This window comes from Amblyraja radiata, chromosome 35, assembly GCF_010909765.2.
Source record: "Amblyraja radiata isolate CabotCenter1 chromosome 35, sAmbRad1.1.pri, whole genome shotgun sequence".
Taxonomy (NCBI): Eukaryota; Metazoa; Chordata; class Chondrichthyes; order Rajiformes; family Rajidae; genus Amblyraja; species Amblyraja radiata.
In genome coordinates, this window is record NC_045990.1 from 11,377,047 (window position 1) to 11,398,665 (window position 21,619).

The window sequence follows — 21,619 nt, forward strand, 5'->3', positions numbered from 1 at the left end:
AGAGAACCCGCCACCACCGAGGCAGACTCACAACTCTCTGTGAGGAAAAGTGTTTCCTCATCTCCGTTCTAAATGGCTTACTCCTTATTCTTCAGCCGTGGCCCCTTGGTTCTGGACTCCCCCAACATCGGGAACACGTATCCTGCCTCTAGCGTGTCCAAACTCTTAATAATCTTATATGTTTCAATAAGATTCCCTCTCATCCTTCTAAACTCCAGAGTATACAAGCCCAGCTGCTCCATTCTCTCAGCATATGACAGTCCCGCCATCCCGGGAATTAACCTTGTAAACCTACCTCCCTCAATAGCAAGAATGTCCTTCCTCAAATTAGGGGACCAAAACTGCACACAATACTCCAGGTGTGGTCTCACTAGGGCCCTGTGCAACTGCAGAAGGTCCTCTTTGCTCCTATACTCAACTCCTGTTGTTATGAAGGCCAACGTGCCATTCACTATCTTCACTGCCTGCTGTACCTGCATGCTTACTTTCATAGACTGATGTACAATGTCTTCTGTGCATCCTGAATATTTCCCAGTATCTCTTTGTGCTTGAGGGACATAATTCCGGACTTGACAGGGCGGGGCGCAACAGGGGCTCAATACCATTCATGAGACGTCCTGTTACCAGGGCTTGGAGGTCAAATCGGTGCAACATGAAGCAGTGTTCAGGACCAGCATCAGTACCTCGTACAGCATCACGTTCCAGGCGTATTTCAACCATGCAAGATAAGCGGAAATAGATCGGTAGCAACGGCTGGAGTGGTAAAGTGACATTGAATAGTGCGAATAATTTCAAAATTAAGAGTTTCTAATCACAAAAATCAGCGGAGAATTGGTCAGCGGCGTCTTGGGCAGCGGTATACAGTCTAACATGTTGCAATTTGCTGTGTCTTAATGGAAAATAAATCACAAGGACACTCAGATGGATACATCTCCAGATTTTGGCGGGATCTATTACAGTCGCCAAGGAGTGGAACTGGGATAATGGGCTGCACGTGTAGGCGCAGGGTGTAGAAGGACATCTTCAACGCGGGAGAACCGGCTTCGATGGTGACCTCGAGTGCTATCTGTGTGGCGGTTGCATCTTCTACCTGTGACCGCGTGGGGTTTCTCCGGGTGCTCCCATGTCCTGTCACATCACTGGGATTCGTGGGTTTACAGGTTAACTGGCATCAGAACATTATTCCTAATGTTTTGGGAGTGGATGAAAATGTGGGATAGCATCAACTAGTTTGAACTGGTGATCGATGGTCAGTGCGGACTCGATAGGCCGAATGGCTTGTTTCTATGCTGTAACCTTTTTTTAAATATCTGGGCTTGTGACAGATATCAATCCATCTTTATCAACGACTGATGAGTAAGGCAGTATATCTAGTTGTATCCCGTTATCCTGAACGGCTAGCATGCATAGCAAAAGGATTTGCGTATAGGAGCAGGGAGGTTCTACTGCAGTTGTACAGGGTCTTGGTGAGACCACACCTGGAGTATTGCGTACAGTTTTAGTCTCCAAATCCGAGGAAAGAAATTCTTGCCATAGAGGGAGTACAGAGAAGGTTCACCAGACTGATTCCTGGGATGTCAGGACTTTCATATAAAGAAAGGCTGGATAGACTCGGCTTGTACTCGCTAGAATTTAGAAGATTGAGGGGGGATCTTATAGAAACTTACAAAATTCTTAAGGGGTTGGACAGGCTGGATACCGGAAGATTGTTCCCGATGTTGGGGAAGTCCAGGACAAGGGGTCACAGTTTAAGGATAAAGGGGAAATCCTTTAGGACCGAGATGAGAAAAAAAAAATTCACACAGAGAGTGGTGAACCTCTGGAACACTCTGCCGCAGAAGGTAGTTGAGGCCAGTTCATTGGCTATATTTCAGAGGGAGTTAGATGTGGCCCTTGTAGCTAAAGGGATCAGGAGAGAAGGCAGGTACAGGATACTGAGTTGGATGATCAGCCATGATCATATTGAATGGCGGTGCAGGCTCGACGGGCCTAATGGCCTACTCCTGCACCTATTTTCTATGTTTCTATGATACACGCCAACGGATGCAATGTCAATGAAGGGATGTTGCTTATGGAATTTGGTAGGATAGTATTTATATTGTAAATGATTGGGATGTTTAGAAGGATGCAACGTGGTTTTCTATACAGGGACTAATGTCTCGGAATACTTGCTGGACTTTTTTTTTAAAGGTTGCCAGGAAAACTGCTTACCCTCGATGCAGCAGAAACAGGAACTAGAGGTGGGAGATCTGAGGCGAGAGGGTGAAATTGGAAGCATATTTGAGGCGTGCTAGAAAGAATGATTCTAAGGGGAATAAGAGGCGACCGTGGCTGACAAGGAAAGTCAAGGGCAGTACCAAATAAATTAAAAGATGTATAACACAGCAAAGACGAGTGGGAAGCCTGAGGATTGGGCAACTTCTAAAGAGCAACAGGGGATAACTAAAAAGGCAATATTGGGAGAAAAGATGAGGTACGAATGTACCAAGAATATAAAGGAGGATAGTAAAAGCTTATTTAGGCATGTGAAGAGGAAACATTTAGCTAAGACCAATGTTGGACCCTTGAAGACAGAAACAGGTGAATTTATTATGGGGAACAAGGAAATGGCAGACGAGTTGAACAGGTACTTTGGATCCGTCTTCACTAAGGAAGATACAAATAATCTTCCTGGTATACTAGTGACCAGAGGGCCTAGGGTGAAGGAGGAACTGAAGGAAATTCACATTAGGCAAGAAATGGTGTTGGGTAGACTATTGGGACTGAAGGCTGATGAATCCCCGGGGCCTGATGGTCTGCATCCCAGGGTACTTAAGGACGTGGCTCTAGAAATCGTGGACGCATTGGTGATCATTTTCCAATGTTCTTGTTTCAGAAGGAACTGCAGATGCTGGAAAATCGAAGGCACACAAAAATGCTGGAGAAACTCAGCGGGTGCAGCAGCATCTATGGAGCGAAGGAGATAAGCAACGTTTCGTGTGTGAAGAACGGTTTCGGCCCGAAACGTTGCATATTTCCTTCGCTCCATAGATGCTGCTGCACCCGCTGAGTTTCTCCAGCATTTTTGTGTATTTTCCAATGTTCTATAGATTCAGGGTCAGTTCCTGTGGATTGGAGGGTAGCTAATGTTAGCCCACTTTTTAAGAAAGGCGGGAGATAGAAAACAGGAAATTAAGGGGTTTTAAAGGTTGCCAGGAAAATTGCAGCAGAAACAGGAGCTGAAGGTGGTAGATCTGAGGCGAGAGGGTGAAATTGGAAGCATAATTGAGGGTGCGTTTTATCACATGCCTGCTTTGACTCTGTTTACTGAATCAGCGCAGTGTAGCAGGTGTGTTATCAACCAATCCTGTGGATGAATAATCTGACAGCAGCGTTAAAGATAACGGATTCTTTATGACAATGAGCAACTTGAGCGCCCTGGAGAGGAAAAGACTACAAAAAGTAGTAAACACTATCGCAGTCGCTGCCTCAAAAAGGCTGGCAGTATCATCAAGGACCCACACCATCCTGGCCACACACTCATCTCCCTGCTACCTTCAGGGAGCCTGAAGACTGTAACGACTAGGTCCAGGAATAGCTACTTCCCCACAGCCATCAGGCTATTAAACTAGGCTCGGACAAAACTCTGAACATTAATAGCCCATTAACTGTTATTTGCACTTTATCAGTTTATTTATTCATGTGTGTATATATTTATATCATGGTATATGGACACACTGATCTGTTTTGTAGTCAATGCCTACTATGTTCTGTTGTGCTGATGCAAAGCAAGAATTTCATTATCCTATCAGGGACACATGGCAATAAATGCTCTTGACTGTTGACTCTTGACATATTAGGCAGCACGAACTCAGGAATCCGGTTAGGGTGGGGGCATTGGAACAAGGCATTGATGCCGGCTGGCTGCAGCTGTGAGGTCTGTACATAAATATATCAGGCAGCTAAGATGTGAACAAGTATTGTAGTCTTTTTCTTTGAATGGATGTGCTCTCTCGATGTCATGTCTGTCTTAGTGGCACTCATATCACAGGTTTAGCCGATGGACACGGGAGAGTTGAGCACAGAACGCGACTCCCAGTCTTCTGAAGAAGGGTTTCGGCCCGAAACGTCGCCTATTTCATTCGCTCCATAGATGCTGCTGCACCCGCTGAGTTTCCCCAGCAATTTTGTGTACCTCCCAGTCATATACCTCGACTGCGCATGGATTATGCTCTGACACTTGTTCCCAATGCTTGCTTCTTTCCTGATAAACAACATCGAATAGGTTAATTCGAAAGAGCAGCAGTAAGAGGCGAAGCTGTGATAATGCATCTGTTATATTTCATACACACATTATAAGGGATATTTATTGATACACACTTTATATAAAAGGTGATTCGCAACATTTTTGATTGTCATCGCAAGTTCCGATTTCCTTAAAATCTTTGGGGCAACCATTCCAACATGCAGTAGTTATATGGATGGGAAAGGAATGGAGGGTTATGGTCTGAGCGCAGGTATATGGGACTAGGGGAGATTATGTGTTCGGCACGGACTAGAGGGGTCGAGATGGCCTGTTTCCGTGCTGTAATTGTTATATGGTTATATGGTTATATGCGCCTTTCGCCCGGTCGCACATAGCTGCAAGACACACAAAATAAAAGTTGAATAAACAGTGGGTCATTAATTTTATGTGCAGGTGCCGCGAGGAACTGAGGAAGCGTTGGGGAAAATGGTGTGTGCAATGCGGAGGACATGTTTACCGGTGACTCATAGCGTCTTCATCACCCTACTCCTTGCTCAAGATTCGAACCAAATGAATGCAAATTAGTAATAGTAAAATGGTTGCATTTCTTAAAGGTCCGAAGGAAAGGCAGCCTGCATTAGGCAATGTGATGTTGAAGATTGAAATATAGATATTAATAGGGAATGGACTAACTTAACCTAGACAGTTGTTTAAGAAGGAACTGCAGATGCTGGAAAAATCGAAGGGAGATAAAAATGCTGGAGAAATTCAGCGGGTGCGGCAGCATCTATGGAGCGAAGGAAAAGGTAACGTTTCGAGTCGAGACTGATGTGTGGCTCAGCACTTCAACCCCCCCTCCCATTCAGAATCCGACATTTCTGTCCTAGGCCTCCTCCATGTAAATTGGAGGAGCAGCACCTCATATTTCGCTTGGGTAATTTACACCCCAGCGGTATGAACGTTGACCTCCAATTTCAGGTAGTCCCTGCTTTCTCCCTCTTTCCCCAGCTCTCCCACAACCCACTGTCTTCACCTCTTCCTTTCTTCTTCCCGCCCCCCAACATCAGAAGAAGGGTCTCGACACGAAACCTTTTCCTTCGCACCGCAGATGCTGCCTCACCCGCTGAGTTTCTCCAGCATTTTTATCTAACCAAGAGAGAGGGTCGTTTGTAGATAACATGCCAAGTCAAACGGCCAATGCTTAGACATGGAACTGGATGAGGATCAAGCACTCAGACCTCATCCACCTCTACTGATATTTTAGATATCAACGGGAGAGCTCGTCTTCTGCACAGGGCCAAGGAAAGTTGCACATACCCAGCAGAATGTCAATGGATAGAGTGGAATGTGGCTTGATGTGGGATTCGACTTTTGTCAGACCACGAGAATGGCAGCCACAAAAATGAGGCAGTACACGGGATACTCATTGCGTGAAGCGATGGAAAATAACCTTTATTTTTCAGGTCAGAGCAGGTTAGAAAACATGTTTCAATTGATAGCGAGCTCTTAAAACCACGGTTGGATAGAATTAGGGCAATCTCGGCAAAGAAGGAACTATTTTAAGACAGTTCCAAGATCTTTAACTGGGATGATACATTATCTGCATTAAGAGAGCGGGAGGCACTCCTTTGATGATAATATAAAAAAATATTTTAAATAAATTATATAGACAATAGACTGTAGCAGGAGTAGGCCATTTGGCAGGAGTAGGCCGTTTGGCCCTTCGAACCAACACCGCCATTCAATGTGATCATGGCTGATCATCCCCAATCCCAGTACCCCGTTCCTGCCTTCTCCCCATATCCCCTGATTCCGCTATTTTTAAGAGCTCTATCTAGCTCTCTCTTGAAAGCATCCAGAGAACCTGCCTCCACCGCCCTCTGAGGCAGAGAATTCCACAGACTCGCCACTCTCTGTGAGAAAAAGTGTTTCCTCGTCTCCGTTCTAAATGGCTTACCCCTTATTCTTAAATAAGGCGCATGTTTAATATATTATTCTTATTTGGCCACCAGTTCTGTCCGTGACCTCCTACTATTGCTTTAGAGTGATCTCAATCCTTAAACATTCCTTACTGAACCAATTTTGCCCCCGTTTAAAAAACAAAAGTCTCAGAATCAGCGATTTATTCTAATTTATCATTGATCACTAGGACGGCAAGCCACAATTCGCGCCTGGTGGTATTTTGAGATTTAATCCTTGGTTCTGAGTGCTCAGTACAAACATATTATCCCAGCACCTGTCGGAAGCCAGGATTTATCTGTGCCTGTGTCTGATAATGTCCACCCTTATACCCCTGTCCCACTTCGGAAACCTGAACGGAAACCTCTGGAAACTTTGCGGCCCACCCAAGGTTTCCGTGCGGTTCCCGGAGGTTGCAGATGGTTGCCGGAGGTCGCAGGTAGTGGAAGCAGGTAGAGAGACTGACAAAAACCTCCGGGAACATCTTACTTACGTTTGCCAGTTGCTCCCGCGAACAGGTGAGCCAGCAGCAATATTGTAAAGGTAAAAAGAAGCGCGGTTCTCATCTTCGCTTCCTGGTTAGGATCAGATACTGCGAGGGAATCTTGTGCCTGAGCGTAGACTTTGCTCCATATATATTGTGAGGCGGGGGATGGTGTAATGATGGTTGATTTATTCCAGGAGGCGCCCGCCAGACTGACTATGCCTCATTGGCTCATGAACATCGAGCGGATGCCAGCATGGTTGACATGAACCGGTCCGTAATAAACAGAGATCATATATATAGCGGGGCTATATATAGAAACATAGAAATATAGAAAATAGGAGCAGGAGTAGGCCATTCGGCCTTCAATCCATACCCCCTGATCCCTTTAGCCACAAGGGCCACATCTAACTCCCTCTTAAATATAGCCAATGAACTGGCCTCAACTACCTTCTGTGGCAGAGAATTCCACAGATTCACCACTCTCTGCGTAAAAAATGGTTTTCTCATCTCGGTCCTAAAAGACTTCCCTCTGATCAAACTGTGACCCCTTGTTCTGGACTTCCTCAACATCGGGAATAATCTTCCTGCATCTAGCCTGTCCAACCCCTTAAGAATTTTGTAAGTTTCTATAAGATCTCCCCTCAATCTTCTAAATTCTAGCGAGTGCAAGCCAAGTCTATCCAGTCTTTCTTCATATGAAAGTCCTGCCATCCCAGGAATCAGTCTGGTGAACCTTCTCTGTACTCCCTCTATGGCAAGAATGCCTTTCCTCAGGTTAGGAGACCAAAACTGTACGCAATACTCCAGGCGTGGTCTCACCAAGACCCTGTACAACTGCAGTAGAACCTCCCTGCTCTTATACTCAAATCCTTTTGATATGAATGCTAACATACCATTCGCTTTCTTCACTGCCTGCTGCACCTGCATGCCTACTTTCAATGACTGGTGAACCATGACACCCAGGTCTCGTTGCATCTCCCCTTTTCATAATCGGCCACCATGGGATCTCTGTGTATTACTGACCGGTTCATGTCAGCGAGGTAAATCATGCTGGCATCCGCTATATATGGATAGGATCTTTGGTAATGAATAAGCGCGCTTGTACCCCATTCCAAGATTAGCCGGTCACACCGACGCCAGTCGCTGAAAGAGTCCACGTGTCAAACTCCCAGACAGAAACCCCTTGCCCAGGGCATTCATGTCAACGTGATTCTTGCAACGTGTCCAAGCCCAATGAATAAGATCTTCAACACGGATATGGGAACTATTATTATGCCCCTGTCCCACTTAGGAAACCTGAACGGAAACCTCTGGAGACTTTGCGCCCCACCCAAGGTTTCCGTGCGGTTCCCGGAGGTTGCAGGTGGTTGCCGGAGGTTGCAGGTAGTGGAAGCAGGTAGGGAGACTGACAAAAACCTCCGGGAACCGCACGGAAACCTTGGATGGGGCGCAAAGTCTCCAGAGGTTTCCGTTCAGGTTTCCTAAGTGGGACAGGGGATGAGTGTTGCAATTCATACCGCAGTCTATAACACCCAGATTACTTCCCGTTGCATCGTATTTACAAAAGACTTTGGTCCAAGGTGTGCATTCTTTACCTGTGCTTCTACTGCTTGTGTTTTTCGAACATTTGTTACCAAATATCAGTTGTATTGTCAGTGTGTTTCTAACAAAAGAACACACAGAAAGGGCCAGAGCGAGCACGGAAAGTGGCCGATTGGCTCACAATTTCCAAGGCCGCATTCACTTTCCATCTGCCGCGATCCCATTAGCCAGCACTTCCAGTGGTCGTCTCAAGTGTGGTGAGAATGCCTGCCTCCACCACCCCTCGGTCAATGCATTACAGTTATCAACCTTCCGCGCTCTCAAAACCATCCCCACGTTTATTTAAAGGTGGACAAAAATGCTGGAGGAACTCAGCGGGGGAGGCAGCATCTATGGAGCGAAGGAAATAGGCAACGTTTCGGGCCGAAACCCTTCTTCACAGCTGTCTTGTTGAATGCCTGCCAAAGTGATATGTTTTCCAACTTACCTGCGTTCCTGACTTTACCAATTCCTTCTTGGCCGCATGGCAATGAATAAAAATAAATACAGGCCCTCCTGGACCTGCTCGTGACTGACACAATCAGACGCCGGGGTAGACAATAGACAATAGGTGCAGGAGTAGGCCATTTGGCCCTTCGAGCCAGCACCGCCATTCAATGTGATCATGGCTGATCATCCCCAATCATGCTGGCATCCGCTATCTATAGATAGGATCTTTGGTAATGAATAAGCGCGCTTGTACCCCATTCCAAGATTAGCCGGTCACACCGACGCCATCCCCAATCAGTACCCCGTTCCTGCCTTCTCCCCATATCCCCTGACTCCGCTATTTTTAAGAGCCCTATCTAGCTCTCTCTTGAAAGCATCCAGATGACTGGCCTCCACCGCCCTCTGAGGCAGAGAATGCCACAGACTCACAACACTCTGTGTGAAAAGGTGTTTCCTCGTCTCCGTTCTAAATGGCTTACTCCTTATTCTGAAACTGTGGCCCCTGGTTCTGGACTTCCCCAACATCGGGAACATGTTTCATGCCTCAAAAAGGCTGGCAGCATCATCAATGACACGATCCTGGCCACACACTCATCTCCCCGCTACCTTCAGGTGAAAGGTACAGGAGCCTGAAGACTGCAACGTCCAGGTTCAGAAATAGCTGCTTCCCCACAGCCATCAGGCTATTAAACTCAACTGAAACAAATATCTGAACATTAATGGATTTGTGTACCTTTTATATAATGGTATATGGACACACTGATCTGTTCTGTATTCATGCCTACTATGTTCTGTTGTGCTGAAACAAAGCAAGAATTTCATTTCCTATCAGGGACACATGACAATAAACTTTCTTGAATCTTGAATCTTGCGCCACAGTGTGGTGTGCCTTTAGCGGGCTGCGGCTTAACCTCCGCTCAGCTTACAAAACCAGAGCCGCATATGTACAAGGTACACAAAATTGCTGGGGAAACTCAGCGGGTGCAGCAGCATCTATGGAGCGAAGGAAATAGGCGACGTTTCGGGCCGAAACCCTTCTTCAGCTATATAGCTTCAGCTTCAGCCGCATATGTACTCCTGGCCTGGGAGAGACTCGCTGTCCAATCTCACAATGGCGCTGAATGACTCCCCAATGGATAAATTGGAATGGTAGAGTAGATACGATCATGTGGTGGTCGAGGGCAGCACAGAAGGTTTAACGCGGTTGTGGGTGGATTACAGAAACTCAGTCTGCTGGAAGTGGAGTGTCTCTCTACCCAACTGCGGCCCAACTGCGCTCAGCTTCCAATATGGGACCATTATTTTCGGGCAGTAACGGCAGGGCAGCATCTTCCTGGGTTGGGCCAGGCCTAGCGACCGTTCTTCACTGTAGCATAAGTTTGAAATTAGAAATATCACCAAAACGTTCCCTCGAGGATGTTCTGAAAGCTCATGGGTGAGTTTTTGGCCCCAAGCCCATTTTCCAGTTGCCCTCATCTCCATTCACCCCCTCAACGACCAGAGGCGTTTCAAAGATTCACATCACCATAGCGACATAAGGCACGGAGACTGGCCATTCGGTCCAACTCATCCATGCAGATCATGTTACCTTAGACAGGTGGAACAGACGAGGTGGCCGAGTGGTTAAGGCGATGGACTGCTAATCCATTGTGCTCTGCACGCGTGGGTTCGAATCCCATCCTCGTCGAAAACCGGGTGTTGCAATGATTTTGGGCGGCGCAGCGGTAGTTACGGCCTTGGAAACCCGGAATCAACCGGTGCTGTCTGTGTGGAGTTTGCACGTTCTCCCTGTGTCCGGTGGCTCCGGTTTCCGCCACATTACAAAGACTTTTAGGTGGTGGTGGCTTCAGTAAAAAAATATAGACAGACAGACAGACAGACAGACAGGCAGGCAGGCAGACAGACAGACATGCAGCATCTGGATAGAGAGACTTTATTGCCACAGTAAGGTACACAAAAGAGTCGCCACAAAATGACAAAATACCCTTAAATATCGTTGGTCCCTTCTTCACCCCTCCTCACTCCCCACCCACAGGTCCCGCTTGTTCTCGGCGCCCTCCTCCCACGCCTTTGTTCTCGGCGCCCCCCCCCCCCTCCCCACCTGCTAGTGCGGTGTCGGTGGGCCGAAGGGCCTATTTCCATGCTGTATGGCTAAAGCCTATCTGAGCTAGTGCCAATTGCCTGCATTGTCCCTCCTCTTGTGCTTTCACTGTTCAAAACAATGTATATTGTACAACAAAAGACAGATGGATTGTAGCCGACCATGGCAGGACTCGAACCTGCAATCTTCTGATCATCCCAAGTATTACGTACCGGAATCAGACGCCTTCTCCATTAGGCCACACGGCCGATACATCCTTTGAATGAATAACCATTTATATCCAGTCTGAAGAAGGGTTTCGGCCCGAAACGTTACCTATTTCCTTCGCTCCATAGATGCTGCTGCACCCGCTGAGTTTCTCCAGCATTTTTGTGTACCTACCATTTATATCCAAAGATGGTCACAAAATGCTGGAGTAACTCAGTGGGTCAGGCAGCATCTCTGGAGGAAAGTGGATGTGTGATGCTTTGGGCCAGGGCCCTTCTTTAGACTGAAAGTAGAGTGTAGGGGAGTGGGTGAAGAGCTGGAGGTGAGAAAAGACCTGGACCAAGCAGGGCCAGCCACACGTGACCTCAGGCAGGGTGCTCGTTGGTGGGCCCAATGTTGGTCATAAGGTCATAAGTAATAGGAGCAGAATTCGGCCATTCGGCCCATCAGGTCTACTCTGCCATTCAATCATGGCTGATTTAACTCTCCCTCCTAATCCCATACTCCTGCCTTCTCCCCATAACCCCTGACAGCCGTGCTGGGTGGGGTTGGTTAGGGAAGGTGTGATGTCAAGGGGGATACAAGGTGGAGAACGGTGGAACTGATGAACACTTGCGCTTGGTCCGCCTTGGACTGCGCGATCTCCCGGTTGCTAGCCTTTTCAACTCGCCTTTCCATTCCCACACTGACCATTCTGGCCTGAGCCTCCTCCACTGCCAGAGTGAGGTCACACACAAACTGGAGCAACAGCACCTCATATTCCGCTTGGGTAGCTTACACCCCAGCGGTATGGATATTGAATTCTCTAACTATAAGTAACTTCTACTTACATTCACCCTCCCCATTCCCCCTTCCCCCACTATAGCCGTTTCACCAGTTCCACAGTTCTCCATATTATTTTCCTCGTTCATCTTACCACAAAAAAATCCAACTTGCGACGCCCTTTCCCCCTGGTTCCACGCTGTATCTCTAAACTAAACTAAACTAAACTAAACTAAACTAAACTAAACTAAACTAAACTAAACTAAACTAAACTAAACTATAAACTAAACTGAACTTAACTAAACTAAACTAAACTAAGCTAAACTTAACTATAAACTAAACTAAACTTAACTAAGCTAAACTAAACTAAACTAAACTTAACTAAACTAAACTGGACTAAACTAAAGAGCCAGATGAAGATGTGGGAATTTTAAACTGGGCGGGAAGATCAGTGAGATCTTGGATGATTCAACAGAAGAGCTGAAAGCGTACAAAGGTGATAAGGTAAGACTGACAGGCGAATCTGTGGAATTCATTGCCACGGGCGGCTGTGGAGATCAAGCCCATTGATAGCCGGCCTCCTGCGTTCACATTGACTCCCACCCCTCGCTGAGAATACTCCTGCAGCGGGGGGCTGCTCTGACCCGCTCTTTCACCCCACCGCCAGCAACGATGCCCGAATCAGTGGTGCGCTGCTGAGCAAGCTCGCTTGAAATTCGCTGCCCGACACGGGTGGTACTGAAGAAGGGGTTCGGCCCGAAACGTCGCCTATTTCCTTCACTCCATAGATCCCGCTGAGTTTCCCCAGCAATTTTGTGTACCTTCGATATTCCAGCATCTGCAGTTCCCTTTTGAACACGGGTGGTAATATGTTGACACCTTTCCCCAGCTGCTCCACCCTCCCGCAACCGCCGGCATCTCCTCCATTGAGCCTTTACCTATCTTCTCAATACCCAGTCGCACGGCAGTGTTCCATGTTAGACACAAAAAGCTGGAGTCACTCAACGGGACAGGCTGCATCTCTGGAGAGAAGCAATGGATGACGTTTCGGGTTGAGATCCTTCTTTAGACTGACCCAAAACGTCACCCATTCCTTCTCTGCAGAGATGCTGCCTGTCTCGCTGAGTTACTCCAGTATTTTGTGTCTATCTTCAGTTTGAACCAGCATCTACAATTCAGTGTTCCATGTTTCCAGTGGGGCGCGCAGGTTGGAGCTTCTCCAGGTATAAATATTGACTTTCCTCATTTCAAGTAACCGCTGTATTCCCTCTCACTCTCCATCCCTCCCCCACCCAAGTCCCACCAGCTTCTCGTTCTCCCCTAGCAAACAGCTAACAATGGCCCGTCTCCTTTATCATCGTTACATTTTTGCATATCTTTCATGCATGGTTCTACATCTCTCTACATCACCGTCTATATCTCGCGTTTCCCTTTCCCCCGAATATCAGTCTGAAGTAGGGTCTTGACCCGAAACGTCGCCCTTTCCTTCTCTCCAGAGATGCTGCCTGTCCCGCTGAGTTACTCCAGCATCGTGTGTCTATCTTGGGTGTAAAACATTATCTGCAGTTTATTCCAACACATGAATACTGGCGAAGGCGCGTAACACTCACTGATAAAAAGAGCACCTCATATTTTGCTTGGGTAGTTTACACCCCAGCGGTATGAACATTGACTTCTCCAATTTCAGGTAGTCCTTGCTTTCTCCCTCCTTCCCCTCACCTTCCCAGCTCTTCCTTTCTTCTCCCGCCCTCCCACCCCACGTCAGTCTGAAGAAGGGTCTCGACCCGAAACGTCACCTATTCCTTCGCTCCATAGACAATAGACAATTGGTGCAGGAGTAGGCCATTCGGCCCTTCGAGCCAGCACTGTCATTCAATGTGATCATGGCTGACCATCCCCAATCAGTACCCCGTTCCTGCCTTCTCCCCATATCCCCTGACCATTTTAAAGAGCCCTATCTAGCTCTCTCTTGAAAGCATCCAGAGAATCTGCCTCCACCGCCCTCTGAGGCAGAGAATTCCACAGACTCGCCACTCTCTGTGAGAAAAAGTGTTTCCTCGTCTCCGTTCTAAATGGCTTACTCCTTATTCTAAAACTGCCTCAGATGCTGAGTTTCTCCAGCTTTTTTTGCCTACCTTCGATTTTTCCAGCATCAGCAGTTCCTTCTTTAACAAAGGAACTATAGATGCTGGTTTGCCAAAAGAGGCACAAAGTGCTGGAGTAACTCAGCTGGTCAGGCAGCATCTCTGGAGAACATGGATAGGTGACTTTTTGAGTTGAGACCCTTCTTCAAACTCAGTCGCCAGAAACGTTACCTACCCATGTCCTCTCCAGAGATGCTGCGTGACCCGCTGAGTTACCCCAGCACTTTGTGTAAACCACCATCGACGTCTCATCGTGTGGACAACAATGAGGAATGTTGAGCTCTTTATTTCGGATGTAATGGCGTTTCTGTATGGATGTCAGGGTGGCCGAGGGGTCTAAGGCGCCAGACTCAAGGAGTCAATTCCTTCCGTTGGAACGCGGGTATTCTGGTCCTCAACTGAGGGCGTGGGTTCGAATCCCACTCCTGACATACACTTTTGAACGATTGTACTTGTAAACCTTTTCAAATCCACCCCCGGTCAACTAATTACGGCTGGTGGGACGAGAGTTGTTTAAATTGAGAAAAACAGAGGCACAAAGTTGTTTTGCCCTATGTCATAATGTCAGAAGTGACAGGAGTAGAATTAGGCCATTGGACCCATCAAGTCAAGATAAGTAATCATCTGATCTATCTCTCCCTCCCAACTCCATTCTCCTGCCTCCTGCCTCCTCTCACACCTGTACTCATCGTGATCGCATACAAAGTGCGCAATTACCAATACCCTCCGCGAACGGATGAGCTAGCAGCAATATTGAAAAGACAACCAGAAGGACGTTTCTCATCTTCGCTGCCCGTTCAGGATCAAATAATGCGAGGAGATCTTGTACCTGAGCGTAGACTTTGCGCTATTTATATTGCGAGGCTGTGCCTTGCGTTGGCGGGGATGGTGTAATGATGGTGCCAGTTGTGGTGGATTTGTTCCTGATTTGCGCCCGCCAGTCTGACTATTCCTCACCAGCACAGGAACACCGAGCAGACGTCAGCATGGTTTACCTAGCTGACATGAACTGGTCAGCAATAGATAGATATGTGCGCTTGGACCTCATTCCAAGATTAGCCCGTCACACCGTCGCCGGCCGCTGAAAGAGTCCACGTGTCAAACTCCCAGACAAGACTCCTTCCCCAGGGCATTCATGTCCACGTGATTCTTGCAACGTGTCCCAGTCCAATGAATCAGACCTTCAACATAAATACCAAAACTGTTCTTAATTCATAAAGCAGTATATAAAACAGAGCTGACATCCCATTGCATCATGTTTGCAAAGCACTTTGGTCTAAAGATGTACATTCTTTACCAGTGCTTCCCTGCTTGTGTCTTATAGACAATAGACAATAGACAACAGATGCAGGAGTATTTTTTAATCCCTTCATCTAAATCATGAATATATATTGTAAATATCTGCGGTCCCAGCACCTCCTATAATGTCTCACATAGGAGATTAGTGGGCCAAATTAGGGCATTGGGGGTTTTCAACATTTACACCAACGACCAACCCATCCTCATCCACCCAAGCACCCGGAGCTTCCTGTATGCTGATGACCTCAGTATCGCATCTCAGTGTCAGACATTCTCATAGACAGGGAGAGGGGGAAATTGTACAGATGTATAGTCAGGGACAGAGAGAGAGGGGGGAGATGGTCAGATATACTCAGAGACGGAGAGGGAAAAACAGAGAGGGGGGAGAGGTAGTCAGAGACAGGGAGAAGGGATCAGTCACAAATAGAATGGAAAGGAAAACGCATGCTGCGATGAGAGGGGGAGAGAGTGGGGAGAAGGAGAGAGGGATGGGGGAGAGACACAGACAGGGAGAATGGGGTGGGGAAACTGGGTCACACAAACGGACAGAGAACCAGAGGGAGATAGACAGGCAGAAGAGAAACAAACACATAGATGCAGAAACACAGAAGACAGTGTGGATGGAGAGAGAGAGAGGGGCGCGCACACACACACATAGAGACACACAGAGAGACACACACAGAGAGACACACAGAGACACACAGAGAGAGAGACACACACATAGACACATACTCACAGACACACACACACACACACACACACACACACACACACACACACACACACACACACACACACACACACACAGAGAGAGACACACACACACACACACAAATAGAGAGACACACACACACGCACACTGAAGTCCCTCACTGAAGACGGCCTTACCAACGACTGCGCCCGAAAACATTTACGGGCAAACCCAGCCAAAACACAAATTAGCGCCTTCCACCTCAAGAACCTGATGCGAACCTCAAATTAACTGTTCGCTGTATTGGGAAGAGTCTAGCCTACTCAGGCAAAAAAAACAAAAAACACATATACCTAGGAGTTACTCTGGACCGCACCCTAAGCTACATAGACCATGTTAGCAAGCCCGAAGCAAAGATAGGAGCCTGAAACAACATCCGGAGAAAGCTGGCCAACTCTAAATGGGGATCAGATCAGGGAACCATTCGGATATGCCAGCCGAATCTGGGGACGTTCTCCACACACCAAGACGTTGCATCTGGTGCTAAACGCAGCATGCAGAACCATCTCTGGTTGCCTCAAACCCACATGTCTTGTCGACCTGTACCTGCCGTGTGGTATTGCACCCCCTCCAATCAGAAGAGCAGTCTCCTCAAAAAGTGGAAGGCAGCAAGCAGGAGGATGACCCTCGTCACCCACTCTTCCAACACGTCCAGGCTCCAAAGAGGTGAAAATCCAGGAATAGGGTGATTTCACGAAAGGTCACTGGAGCGTAAATCCCCACTCACGTGACCGAAATTTTTAACTGGGGGACAAGCGTCACTTCCGGTACATGTTAGTGGATGGGAAAACACGCACTTTCACACCCGTTAAAAACATCGAAAACGGCCAGGTTTTGAGCTGCAATTTACGGAGCCAGTCGGGGTGACCGTGAGGAACAGCTACCTAAATTTACAGTCCCAAAAAAAGATAGAAACTAAGGTAAATACAAGAGCGAGCTGAAGGTGTAAAAAAAGGCGGAAGTGCTAGCGGACTTTTTTCTTGGAGATTTAAAGATCCAAAATATCGGGAATTATCGCGTTTGCTCGCTGCATTTCATCAAAAGTGGCATTATTGGCTTTGTTATCTTTATTCATTTGTTATATGAAAAGTATTAAAAGTTAAAAACCCGTCAGTAAAATTGCAAAATCGCCCATTGTTCTCGGGTGGGTTTTAACATGCAAAATGAAAACGCTTCTGAAGCTACATTTACCATTTAAATAATCGTAAACTATCAATGCGTTTTGAAATCAATTTTACTGAGATGCAAGTTTACGATTATTTAAATGGTAAATGGAGCTTCAGAAGCGTTTTCATTTTGCATGTTAAAACCCACCCGAGAACAATGGGCGATTTTGCAATTTTACTGACGGGTTTCTAACTTTTAATACTTTTCATATAACAAATGAATAAAGATAACAAATAGCTATATAGCTTCCTACATGCAGTCCAACCCCTGGATAATAACCCCAGCACCTGTTGGATAGGTGCTTTAAATCTTCGACCGCCGGCCTGCGGCCTACACCAACCTAAAGCCGCGGTCTTCTGTGGGGAAGAGCCGACTCTGGACTTACCTGGACTTTTACCTGTCTGCACATCTGGACGCCCGCAGCGGCGACTGCGGAGGGTTGAGGTCCCGACCACGGGGGAAAATGGCCAAATTTTGTGCCTTCCACCACAGTGATGAATGCTGTGGTGGATGTTTGTGTTAATTTTTTATTTGTGTATTGTGTGTTCTTTCTCATTGTACCGCTGCTGACAAATTCATTTCACTTGCACTTTATGTGCAATGTGACGAATAAAACCGTATTGTATTGTATTGTGTGACACACCTACAATCAAAACCCCACACACTGACACGATACCCCGAGGAGTCCCTTCCATTGGCAGCGAAAGAGCCAATCGCATGAGAACCGCATGAGAACAAGGGTCGGACGGTGCAAAGCCCTCATGCAGAAGTGGGGGTACAACAACCGAATGTGACTGCGGGAAGGCAAACCCATACTACTTACCTCCTCCCTCCTCCCAGAGCCCGCACACCAGTAGATCTCAAGGTCTTCCAAAAATGACGAAATCGCCCTCGACTCAATGTTCCTGTGTTTTTTGGTTATTTTCGTCTCATTCTCCCTTGTGAATAAATTAATCCTTCATTAACACCTCTAGTTTCATTCACCCCAAAATGATTTAATTCGCCCCACTCTTGGGTGAACCATTCACCAGTTTAAGTTCTCTAGAGACTTGTCGAAACGCGTCCAGCCTCAACCCGAAAAACGTCTCGCATTCCTTCTCCCCAGAGATCCTGCATTCCTTCTCCCCATCTCCATGGAAAATCTCGGAATTTTCATCGTGGAAACAGTCCCAAAATTCGTTAACAGCTTCGGCCTATGTGTGCAACAGGTGACGACGAGGATGGGATTCGAACCCACGCGTGCAGAGCACAACGGATTAGCAGTCCATCGCCTTAACCTGTCGGCCACCTCGTCTGTTGCCATACGTGAGTGAACAGCGAGCAACGGCAGGTCTGTTACCATCCTGAAAATGCCAATGTGATGATGGACTCTTAAATCCATCCAGTGACTTGGCCTCCACTGCCCTCTGTGGCAGGGAATTCCACAAGTTCACAACTCTGGGTGAAAATTTTTTTTCTCACCTCAGTCTTAAATGGCCTCCCCTTTATTCTAAGAGGAGGAGTTGAGATACATGCCGATGATTTCAGTGGGGAAGAGCAGGCAGAAACAACGGGTCTGCCGGGGCAGATGCATGCGTGGGAATCACTTCTAACAGATCAAAATCTGACTCCGGAGATTCTGCGGACAGGAATTTTGTTGGGGGCATCTTTCTTCAGTCATTAACCACAATGCTGTGCCTATTTCCTTCGCTCCATAGATGCTGCTGCACCCGCTGAGTTTCTCCATCATTTTTGTCTACCTCCAGAGATGCTGTCTAAACCGCTGAGTTACTCCGCTTTTTGCGTCTATATTCGGTTTAAATCAGCATCTGCAGTTCCGTCATACAAAATGTATTGTATTTGGGATGGTCATTTCCTTAATAAACAGGAATATGTCATAGACATAGATATAGAATGCCAAACAGCACAGAAACAGACGCTTGAGTCTAAGCAGCTTTGGTCCCCTAATTTGAGGAAGGACATTCTTGCTTTTGAGGGAGTGCAGCGTAGGTTTACAAGGTTAATTCCCGGGATGGCGGGACTGTCATATGCTGAGAGAATGGAGCGGCTGGGCTTGTATACTCTGTAGTTTAGAAGGATGAGAGGGTATCTTATAGAAACATATAAGATTGTTAAGGGTTTGGACACGCTAGAGGCAGGAAACATGTTCCCGATGTTGGGGGAGTCCAGAACCAGGGGCCACAGTTTAAGCATAAGGGGTAAGCCATTTAGAACGGAGACGAGGAAACACTTTTTCACACAGAGAGTTGTGAGTCTGTGGAATTCTCTGCCTCAGAGGGCGGTGGAGGCCGGTTCTCTAGATACCTTAAAGAGAGAGCTAGATAGGGCTCTTAAAGATAGCGGAGTCAGGGGATATGGGGAGAAGGCAGGGACGGGGATTGTGGATGATCAGCCATGATCACATTGAATGGTGGTGCTGGCTCGAAGGGCCTAATGGCCTATTCCTGCACCTATTGTCTAACTGGTCCACGCTGGCCAAGTACCCAACCGGTGCTGAATGACTGAATTGGGAAATGTCTGTCTGAGACTTTCTCTGTCCAAAACAAACAAAAGCAAATGCTGTGTATTGCAGCCGATCGTGGCAGGACTCGAACCTGCAGTCTTCTGATTCTCCCGACTTTCGCTACCGGAATCAGACGCCTTCTCCATTAGGCCACACGACCAATCTATCCATTGAAAGAACTCGTGTAGGAAGGAACTGCAGATGCTGGTTTAAACCGAAGATTGACACAAAGTGCTGGAGTAACGCAGCGAGCCAGGCAGCAACTCTGGAGAACATGGATAGGCGACGTTTCGGGTCGAGACCCTTCTTTAGATTTCACAAAAGCCAATTAACCTTCAAACCCCATGCGTTTGGGGGTGTGAGAGGAATCCAGAGCACCCGGAGAAAACCCACGCGGTCACAGGGAGAACGTACAAACTCCGTACAGACAGCACCCGTAGGCAGGATAGAACCCTGTCTTTGGCGCTTTTTCTCACAGAGAGTGGTGAGTCTGTGGAATTCTCTGCCTCAGTGGAGGCAGGTGATCTGGGTGCGTTCAAGAGAGAGCTAGATAGGGCTCTTAAAAATAGCGGAGTCAGGGGATATGGGGAGAAGGCAGGAACGGGGTACTGATTGAGGATGATCAGCCATGATCACATTGAATGGCGGTGCTGGCTCGAAGGGCCTAATGACCTACTCCTGCACCTATGTTTTATGGTCTATTGCCATTTGAAGTAGCATTTCAATCAATACTCCACTCCTCTCCGCTCCAAACTTTATTTTCATTAATATAGTGCACGGGCCAGGCTCCCAGACCGGCAGCCGCCGGCCTCCCGTGTTCGTTCACATTGACTCCCAACCCTCGCTGAGAATACTCCTGCAGCCGGCGCTGTTGTGATCCGTTCCTTCATCCCACCGCCAGCAACAACGTCGGATGCATAAAAACACAAGATACATGTCCGTCCCCTTTGACTAATGCAATTAGTCAATGCAATTATCAAGAAAGCTCATCAGCGCCTCTACTTCCTGAGAAGATTACGGAGAGTCGGTTTGTCAAGGAGGACTCTCGCTAACTTCTACAGGTGCACAGTAGAGAGCATGCTGACCGGTTGCATCGTGGCTTGGTTCGGCAACTTGAGCGCCCTGGAGAGGAAAAGGCTGCAAAAAGTAGTAAACACTGCCCAGTCCATCATCGGCTCTGACCTCCCTTCTATCGAGGGGATCTATCGCAGTCGCTGCCTCAAAAAGGCTGGCATCATCATCAAGGATCCACACCATCCTGGCCACACACTCATCTCCCTGCTACCTTCAGGTAGAAGGTACAGGAGCCTGAAGACTGCAACGACTAGGTTCAGGAATAGCTACTTCCCCACAGCCATCAGGCTATTAAACTTGGCTCGGAAAAAACTCTGATTATTAATAACCCATTATCTGTTATTTGCACTGCATCAGTTTATTTATTCATGTGTGTATTTACGTATATAAAGGTATATGGACACACTGATCTGTTTTGTAGTCAATGTCTACTATGTTCTGTGTGCTGAAGCAAAGCAAGAATTTCATTGTCCTATCAGGGACACATGGCAATAAACTCTCTTGGACTTGAACGTGTTCACACCTTACACTTCCTTATCTCTGTATATCCCTCTCCCCTGAATCAGTCTGAAGAAGGGGGTCGACCCGACATGTCACCCATTCCTATCCAGAGACGTTGGCTGCCTGTCCCGCTGAGTTACCCCAGCATTTTGTGTCTGTGTTCGATTTATTATGGGGACAGCAAAAGCAATGCTGGACAGCGAGCGGCCTCTACCCACAGATCTTTGCGTCTACCTATGTAAAGATGTTCCAGCAAGGCTGTCAGGGTGGCCGAGTGGTCTAAGGCGCCAGACTCAAGGAGTGAATTCCTTCCGTTAGAACGCGGGTATTCTGGTCCTCAACTGAGGGCGTGGGTTCGAATCCCACTCCTGACAATAGGTTTTAAAAAACTATAGGTTTTAAAAAACT

General features: G+C 47.3%; 6 non-coding genes across 6 annotated transcripts; 3 read left to right on the forward strand and 3 right to left on the reverse strand.

Annotated features, from left to right (window-relative positions):
- Positions 1-10,307: 10,307 nt before the first annotated feature.
- trnas-gcu lies at positions 10,308-10,389 on the forward strand. The gene has a single exon. It is a non-coding gene; the product is annotated as a tRNA-Ser (tRNA).
- A 571-nt stretch (positions 10,390-10,960) lies between these two features.
- trnar-ccg lies at positions 10,961-11,051 on the reverse strand. Its single transcript is given in 2 exon segments — positions 10,961-10,996; positions 11,015-11,051. It is a non-coding gene; the product is annotated as a tRNA-Arg (tRNA).
- A 3,182-nt stretch (positions 11,052-14,233) lies between these two features.
- On the forward strand, positions 14,234-14,347 carry trnal-caa. The gene is made up of 2 exons: positions 14,234-14,271; positions 14,302-14,347. It is a non-coding gene; the product is annotated as a tRNA-Leu (tRNA).
- Positions 14,348-18,345: 3,998 nt separating this feature from the next.
- On the reverse strand, positions 18,346-18,427 carry trnas-gcu. Its single transcript has one exon. It is a non-coding gene; the product is annotated as a tRNA-Ser (tRNA).
- A 1,279-nt stretch (positions 18,428-19,706) lies between these two features.
- Positions 19,707-19,796, reverse strand: trnar-ccg. The gene is given in 2 exon segments: positions 19,707-19,742; positions 19,760-19,796. It is a non-coding gene; the product is annotated as a tRNA-Arg (tRNA).
- A 1,675-nt stretch (positions 19,797-21,471) lies between these two features.
- On the forward strand, positions 21,472-21,585 carry trnal-caa. Its single transcript has 2 exons — positions 21,472-21,509; positions 21,540-21,585. It is a non-coding gene; the product is annotated as a tRNA-Leu (tRNA).
- The last annotated feature ends 34 nt before the right edge of the window (positions 21,586-21,619 follow it).